The sequence below is a fragment of the Buteo buteo genome, chromosome 2 (genome assembly GCF_964188355.1).
Source record: "Buteo buteo chromosome 2, bButBut1.hap1.1, whole genome shotgun sequence".
NCBI classification, from domain to species: Eukaryota; Metazoa; Chordata; class Aves; order Accipitriformes; family Accipitridae; genus Buteo; species Buteo buteo.
In genome coordinates, this window is record NC_134172.1 from 28,483,343 (window position 1) to 28,492,658 (window position 9,316).

Sequence of the window (9,316 nt, forward strand, 5' to 3'; positions counted from 1 at the left end):
AATAAATACCTTGTAAGTACAAGGATTTCTTTCCCCCCACCATCACCACTCCATTTATCTATTGCTTAAATCCTTCCTCTCCAGAAATAATACAAATCAAGCCTCTGGGGCCTGTTTATATAATGGGGATTTATGTCATTTCAAGACAAATGGCATTTGCTAAGTTTCAGGGAAGCACCTGTATTAATTGTATTTCCTGCTCATGTGTTGCTTTTGTTTGCAATAAAAGAATTCATCTCAGGTGAGTTAACCTTGCTTTTAGAGAGGGCACCTGCAGTTATCTTAGTGCTTATTGTAAATGAAAACATGTTGAGCCTTTAAAGCAGTGAAATAAAGAGGTGCTGACAAGAGGGTACGCCAATAGGATTAGGAGCTTTTCTCACCACTTGTATTATCAGGATGGAGAATTGAGTCACGTTAAATTACAGGGGGAAGAGATATTCCCAGAAATTCCACAGATCAGAGATTGACTTGCTCCTTCAGTAAGCCTATGGATAGGAGGGGCATTCTGTGTTCGGCAAGATTAAGAAAAAAAAAGAAGAGAAAAAGACACCTCCCTTTTAGCCTTAGGCGTCTATAATTGACCAAGATTTTTCTGCTTGTGATTTGATCCATCCAAACCCTGTTAGAGGCACTTGCCCCCAACTGAGACCAAGGCTGAGGTGAATAAGAATTAGGTGACTCACTCATATGTACTATACATGCATTCCCATCTATTAGGATAAATGACATGTCATTCAATTTAAGCACAGGCAACTGGAGATTGTCATATTTTGAAAATGACAACTGTTATTTATTTATTGAGAATATTTATACAGGTTCTTCCTAGGTACAAAGAATGCATTTTTCAGCAGCTCCTGCGACACCAGTGAATCAGGCGATTACACAAAGACCAGAAAGGCAATTCCACAAACAGAGAAACAAAGCTGATGGGCTACTGGCCACCAGGTCTGGGCCAGCAGAGCTAAAATGGTGCAAAACACCACCAAAGTCATTAACCTAGCAGTTTTACATGGTCATTTTTAAAAGTGCTCATCGTGATGCTCTGATCCTTGCTATATTAACAAGGTGCTGCAGAAAGCAATGTTAGGTGACAGCAGGCGATATGATTTAGCCCAGTTTTTAAGAACAGGAAAATTAAGAAAAAAAAACCAGTCAGGTGCTGGTTTCCTGGATTTGGGAGAAGGGAGGAGATAGGAAGGAGAGGCTTGCCTTCCCCTGTCCTCACCCCCATGCATCCTTCTCCTTCCAGCAAGGCTGGTGTGGTGCATCCCAGGTCACATGCTGTAGTCTGGGCGTTTTGTCCTCCCTATCCCTGTTTAGATCAAGGCTTTCTGTGACTACCTCAATCGCCAGGCTGTGAGCCACTTCTTTAAAAAAAACCCATCATTGTTAGTGCTGTTCAAATAAGCACTGATCTAAATTATTTCCATCAATGTCCTGTCTTTTTATTAAGTACAGATTTTTCATTCAATAGACAGGTAGGTAGATGGGTAGGTAGGTAGATAGATAGATAGATAGATAGATAGAATAAAAAGAAAAATCCACGTGGTCATAAAGAGACAACATTTACAAAGTGGTTATGAGTTTCCTACTCCTATATCAGTACAAAGTAGGACTCTCTTTTACATCCATGTCCAATTTTCAGGCTGGACCCAGCTCTAAATAATCACTGCAGCTTGGTGGGACTCCCCCCAGAGTGGACACAAGTAGCTCAGTTTAGTATTGCATTTTTTTTTTTATTGTTTGTCTTTATTATATTTGTCTTCTAACACATTTAACTTTCTTCAGAGAACCTAATCAGTAAAAAGATCATATTTCTGAATCTCAGAGTTCTTGTCTTCTTTATTTGATATTATGTGGAAATCTTTCTTTTCTTTCCTTAATTCTGCATTCTTACCTGTACACATTAAATGGGAAGCTAGAGCTTGCCATATCTTTTATAAGTACAGCTACTGTGCAGTTTTGTGTCTGATGGTTCAATTACACAGTGATATAATGTTCCACATTAAAAGTCCACATTCACCACAACCTTCATCTTGTCTGGTCTTCTTAGCACTATACACTTCAAAAACACTCAAGAGAAAGGCGTTGTAGTGGTGGGAAACACCAAGTGCCCTCAAACAGGAGCCGAGGCCGATCAGCTGTTTGGAGGAGAAATTGAGCATTTACCTTGTAGCATAAAACACCTCTCCACTGAAAAGGTAGCTATCCAAGCACTGAGGCCAACATTTTCAGCAGTGTGTTGGCTGAAGTTAGCCATACAAATAAATATCCTAAGCTTCTGCAACTCCTGTTGTATCAAAGCTATATCCCCTCTGAAAACTAGTCATGAGTTGGAATAAATGTAACCAAAAGTCCCTCTCAAGGCACCGCCCAGCTTTGAAGCATTGGCCTGTCTGTTTTAAAGCTTTGCATTACTGATTTTCCCGAGAATGTACTTTGCAGGGTCTGGCAACCAAAACAGACAAGAACAAACCAAAGGCAAGGGACTGACTGAACTTCAGCAGACCTGTTTTGTTTTCCTGTGTGTTCTTCCAGTCAAGTACTTGTGAGAAGGATTGAGGGAAGGGTAAGAAAACAAGACATTGGATGATCGAATTTCATTTCTAAACAGGACAAAGCCTCAGGTACTGATAAAGCAAATCTGCTCCAGCTCGCCAAGCATGGGAAGAGGCTCATGAAGCAGTTTGGCCATGCGGTTGACCATGCGTTGAGGAGGGCAGGGCTGTGGGCCAGCACAGCCTCTCCCACGTCAGGTCCCACAACACGCACTCCATGCGTCACAGTACAAAACAGGGGGACACGTCCATTATTTTCATCCACACACTGGGATGCACAAATAAGCTGCTCTGCCAGCTAGAGGTAGGATTTGCAGATTTTTTTTTAATTCCTTTTTTTTTTCAAGTCAGCTTGAAAAAATTTTGTTCTTCAACAGGAAAGATGTAATTGAGAGCCCGATAGTTTTAATCCACCCAAAGTGAGGTGTTTCTGAAGCCCTTGGCAGGTATTTTTATCCATATGAGAAAAAATAATGGGTTACATTAATTAAACATTTGAAGTTACATTTTATTTCAGAAAGTCAAAGGATTTTCTAGAGGGAAAGTCCCGTCAGGTTTGGCTTTTCTGAATTGTTCCCCCCCCTGCATTATGGCTGTGTGTGGGGCTGAAATTTCCCCTTGAATTCATCTGGAATTGACAAAGACTTCCCTCTGCCTAACACTATGTTTTTCAGAGAATATATTGAACACCTGAAAAATCTCATTAATCATCTCTGCAAAAGGGGCTGTGGAAAGCTGGTACAGAAAAGGTCCCTTTTCCCTTTTTGTCCCTCAGCCAGAGTCCTCGTGTCCCCCAGAGGTGATGACCCTCACTTGTGTTCTGTCTTGGCATGATAATCCCCAGGCAGTGACAGGAGAGCGGTCATGGGGATGACTTTCCTCTCCCATCCATTTCCCATGGACCTTGGCAGTGCACAAGCCATCTACTTGGTTTGACATGAGGAGTTAAAGGGTACATTTAAATTGTATTCATGGTCCAGACCCACAGCCAATGCCCCTCCCTCGAAACATGCCACCGAGTACCAAGTTGCAGCAGAGAATACGCCCCAGCAAGCGCAGTCTTTGGTGCATGTAGGGAGAGAGCAGCCTCACTGAGGTAGAAGTGAAGCAAAACTGGGAGGAAAATGGAGCAAGACCCGTTGTCTGTGGCCCTTTGGCCCGCCAGAGAACTTCAGGGAGGCTGTGTGTGCGTGCTCTCTGGGGAAACCACAGCAGAAAACAGCTTCTTGTGCTGTTTCCAAGGTTTTAGCAAGGATACTGCAATTTGTTAACAGATTAATATGAAAATGTTAGAAATGAACCAATAAATGCTACCACAGAGATGCTCCTAAATTGCCTAGTTAATTGTGGGGCTGGCAGAAGTTATGCAGACAGTTAAAAACACAGTTCAATTACTTGCAATGCTTACTGAAGATCAGTAGCCTTAAATTACAAATAATCAGCTCACTCAGAAATATCAATTGCAACAACAAAGGCATTTCAGTTGATGCAGGAGCCTCATCCAGTGAGTGTATGTTTGTAAAAGCCACTTACCTATGTGAATTGAACTGCAGTTCCCTGCTCCATCCTTCACGTTTTACTTATTTATGACACCCGATCATTGCCTTTTTTCCAGGGATTTGTTCTCTGCTGACAGAGGAATGGTTACCATTTCACCAGCTGATGGAAAAGTGCATACATCATTTATAAGGTCCAAAATGATGGACAGTGTCTGTCTCAGACCCCATGCTTCAGGAAAAAGTTAAATTTGTGGAAAATTTTGCAAGATCGGGTGTTTAAATCTTCTGCACAGCTCTTGGACAATAACTGATGAGAAGTGAATGCCTCAGGAAGCAGTTCAAATTTAGCATCTTTTTGGGAAGTATTTTTGACTACCAGGAGGTTTTGAGGAATATATATTTGTTAGTATCCTGGAAACACTCTGATTATTTTATTCTATTATAAGCAATGCTTGAACAAAAGTATACTTTTTATTAGTAGTAGTTTCTCAGTAATTCACAACATCTGCTGTCCAGGCCATAAACTGCATTCCATCCCCAAATAAATTCGCAGAATCCCTAAAATTAGTCATCCTCTTACCATTGGCATAGTTGTCTGGGTATTAAATTCTGCCCTTCCTACTTGCAGCTTCATGATGTGATTACCTTAATATGACCCAATTGTGATAATATTATGTGTCAATGATGTTTAATCATCAGAGAAGATAGACAACCTTTTTGGTTTTATGCACATCATCTATGTAAACAAAAAGGTGGAACAATCAGGAAAAACTGATATAAAAACATACGTACTAAAGCATTCCTTAACAGAAAATTACTTGTATGAGATTCACAGCTTCTTCTAGAAAGCCTTGCTGTGATCTTTCTGTAGATCCTGTAGTAAAATCCATAGCACGGTTAATTAAAGAGTTTATCAGAAGCATCCTAGCTGGGAGTCCTTCAAAGTGCAGCTGATCTTAAAAACTCCTGTTTGGCACAAAGCAACCACCTGTCAATATTGCAATTACTGCCCTCCCCGCCTGATCACACTTCAATTGTTTTCCAATAATTATTATAATCATCCATGGCAAGGGCAACTAGTTGTTTCAGGGTTTTAGGTGAGAGGCAAAGAACTGAAAAATAAAAAAAATACCAACCCGTGCAGTCATTTGTACAGATCTTTCCTTGGGGCAGCTCTTTACTTGAACAGCTGCTGGTGAGGCACAAATCAGCCTCAGAGCTGAGCCAAGCCTGGATAGTATGATGCATCCTGATTTCTGGGGTTTTTTTGTTGTTGTTGTTGGTCCTAATTTGAGTCCTGCACATGACCAGCCGCTTTCCCTACTGGAAATAATTTCTCTAAATTAAAGGTTGCTGCAGTGTTTCAAGCCTGTCAAAGATCTCTTGTTGGACAGGCTCCTTCAAAAAAATGAGTCAGTGTCTCAAATCTTAGCCTCAAGAGCCAGGTTTTGCTTGATGAAAGGGCTGAAAAATCATTTACCAATCAGGATATTTTTCTCTGTTAGATTTCATGGGAAGAAAAGATTTCAGTTTTGTTTTTTATTTTACGGGACTAAATGGCTTGGATCTATTGTTATTTATGTGGTTTTATTCTCAGGAAAAAAAAAACAACAACTGAAAATCATGACCCACCCTACTAACACAGCAAAACATCTGAAAACATTCTAGCTGCGATGGAAGCTAGTGCAAGGTAACCTAGAAACGCTGAATATTTCTGACCCAGTCTTTTACTGTTTTGCACTGATTTTATGCCAGTGTAAGTTCATTTGAATGAGCAGAACTTCACTGAATTTTTTTCTTTGGGCTGCCGTGAGTTTTGAAGTGATTTTATGAATATTACTAGGGACAAAATCCTGAAAAATCTGTTGAAATCTATTAGGATTTCAGTGGAGTCAGGAATTCACATTTGAGGATAAAAATCCTGTGGGGCAACATGTTGGATATTATTATGCTGCTCAACCCTGGTAATAATAATAATTGTTATGCATGGGGAAGCCAGTGAGATTGTGGTGCTAGTAATAAATGATACTGCTTTACAACAAAGAAGCAAAATAACACACACTGGGGTGGGTGGAAGGCAGAAATAGTGACTCTTAGGTCCTACAGTGTTTGCACCGAATTTATCGACTGGCAAAAGGAGACGGGCACCCTTACCGACAGCTCAGGGAAGACTTCAGCCTAATGTGCAGCTACAGCCCCAAAGCAAATAACTGCTTTGCTGTGCAGGGGACAGCGCGCTCAGTCGTATGGAGGATGCTGCAGAGCCTTTGTAAAAAGCAGTAGAGAGCCCCATCTGCAAAGACGGGCAGAGCTCTGCTTCCTCCCACCTCAGAGGAGAAGGGGATCCTGCCGGCAGAGAGACGCCTGCTGAGCCAGGCTGGCAAAACTCTCCTCTGAAGAGAGAATGAAAAAACAGGGTCAGTTTTCAATGAGACAAAAAGAGGAGCCACGAGAAAAGCAGGTAACAGAAGAATGAATGCGTGAGAGAAATTACAATGGGAAAGTCTGTTTTCTCCATCTCATAATAACCCAGAAAAAGAAAACTTTCAATTTTGTTAATAAGGGAGAGCTTTGAACTAGAAAACGCAGAAATGCTTATTCTACACAATGTGCAGTCAGTCTGTAGAGCTCCCTGTGGTCGCCAAGTCCCAGGGATGTTATGATACTTTGATTTGTAGGTATATAAAACACATCCAGAATAACCAGAAGACAGGATGATAAAAATAAAGAGAGAACAGGTCTCCTGGAGGAGAATCCAGGTCAACAGTTAATTAGCAGAGCAGGGCAGGAGGCTTAATGCAAAGAAGTTCTTCCCAGAAGCCTGTGGAAGGCAATCCCCGCCTGGCAGAGGAGCAGCTCTCCTGCCCTGGGAGAGCTGCTGGTCCCCTCGGGCTGGAGGGTGCCCGGAGGGTGCCCGGGGTCCATGCCTGGCGGCAGCAGCACCCCTCTTGCTGCTAACCTCTCCTCCAGCTCCCGACTCCCACACTCTTCCTCCTGGCCCTCAGGAGCATTCCACTTCCATGCTGAAATATTTGTGCTGTCTTCACCATTTCTTCCTACCTCCACCTCTGCAGTCCCAGTGAAAGAGCACCTTCCCTGCTGGTGAGATTTAGGATGAGTTTGGTGATTTGGCTGGAGTTCTCTCGTATGGCAATCTTTTCTCTTTGCCATACATACTTCACCCTGAGATGTAGTAGTAAAACTCTTCAATTAGTTTTTCTCACCCTTACCCAGAGCTCAGCCTATTTCTTTAGCTTGAATATTGGCAACATAAATGTCTTTCCCCACTTTCCTCTTCCACTACTCGTATCACATCCTTCTGCCACAGAAGCCCATAATCTGCCTGTGGTTTTTTTGTTCAACTCCTACCCTTCATGTGTTACAGGTATTTAAAATCTGTTGCTCTCTCCTTGGTTTAGATGTGTGTATCGCCCATCAAGGTCAAGGGAGAAATGGTTGTCCCAGATTTCTGAGAACTCTGAGCCCAAACCAATGAATCCACTGACCACAAGCAGTACTTTTTGGATCCTTGTATAGAGGATGGCTGGGAGCAGTCCACCACTGCCAGCATTTTTAAAGCACATTGCCACTTGTGCACATCATCTGCTAGTGTATGACTGGCTCCTAGCTTTTATCAAATGCTCTGCTTTGTTTTTTTTGCGGGATCAGGCAAAAAACATTGGCAGTAGTGACAGGGTATTTTTGAAAGAAACTATGCGTGGTCAGGAGCCTGGTGGTAGCAGACCTTTGCAGAGCTGACTATAGGAAAAACACTTTCAATCCAAGTTCTGTTGGCAGTGCACAAACAGCATATGATAGTCTATAAACTTTTCTTTTGCTCAGTTTACATGTTTTTTTTAATGCATATCTCTGAAAAAATACAATTATATCAATATTGTATGTGCATCAGTTGACATGTGAAATCCGGGTTTCCTTACATAAATTGTGTAATTTTGTGAAGTGGTGCATTTAGCAGAAGATGTTTAAGGTTATACCATTAATTCATGAAGTTAAAGCGCATTGCATGGTAAATAGGTTCCAACCCTTGTTGATTTGCAGCCTACAAATAGGCCATCGAGAAGGTTTACCGTAATCCGTTTGGCATTTATCATAATAGTTTATAATTCACTCCTATTGCTGCCACCTTCCTCCTCTGCCATGTTACACTTCTTCACCTGACCTCTGCTTGCCTACTTGTTGTCTACTCTGAGCCTTTTTAAAGTTTCCCTCTGCTTTTCTTCCGCTCGTTTCAGCTCCTGCTAAGTGACACTGCTCTGTTGAGCCATCCTTAGATTGTTCCTTCTTCAATGGCTTCAAATTGGCTCATACTTTGCGCTAGTTCTGGTTTAACATTAGGCAGCTACTTAAGTGCTTTGCTGAACTTGGATGTCCTTCGTGTAATTCAGTTTAATCTTTTCCCTGCCTCACGGTCTCCCCTCTCTGCCTTGCGGTGATTAGTACTGTTCTCCTCTGATATAGGCTCTTCCAGCAATGTCAATTTTGCAGTTACTTTTCTTGTTGAACTGGTAGGAAAAGGTCATTAACTTGTTGTCTGAGGTCTATTCCTGGTTGCCAATGAACTGTTCCCCACAAACCAAGGGTCAAGAGTTGCCCTAATGTACAGCTGATAAGCCCTGGCTCCAGTAGCTGCAATCTCCGCACTTGTACCACACCATCAAGTATAAATGTACACCCAGCAGCTGGATAATGACACGGAGCCACCACCACAGCTTCCACCGAGATGAGTTTTCAAGGACTGAAACTAATAGCTATTGCAAAAGCTATCAAAATTATATTAAAAACCACAGTATTGCTCTTTCTACTTAGGCCTTTCATCCAAGGATCCCAGCACACATTACAAACACCGAGCCGGGCACTTTCCACTAATGTTGCTTCACTCTCCAAGGTTTCCCCCTTTAATGCCACCCACCTCTCCTGCAGCTTTGATTTCTGTTCTCGCCTTTTCCACTAGCCCATTTCTTCCAGAGCTTACATACACTTTCACTGTTCCTGCTCCCTTTGCAATGAAAGTCCTGATTTCCGTCGCTATCTCTTGGCTCCTTCTCATCCTCCCTCTCCCCCGGCGGCCCCTCCGCTGCTGGCCATTTACTTCAGCAGCCCTCCAGCCGCAGCCGCTGCTCTTCGCAGATGCAGAGAGAGCATCGCTCTTCCCACGACCTGCCCCGTGGGGCGAGGGAGCCCCTTGTGCCGGCTGAGGAGCTCCAGTCCCGCTGGGGGTGAGCAGGGGCTGAACGT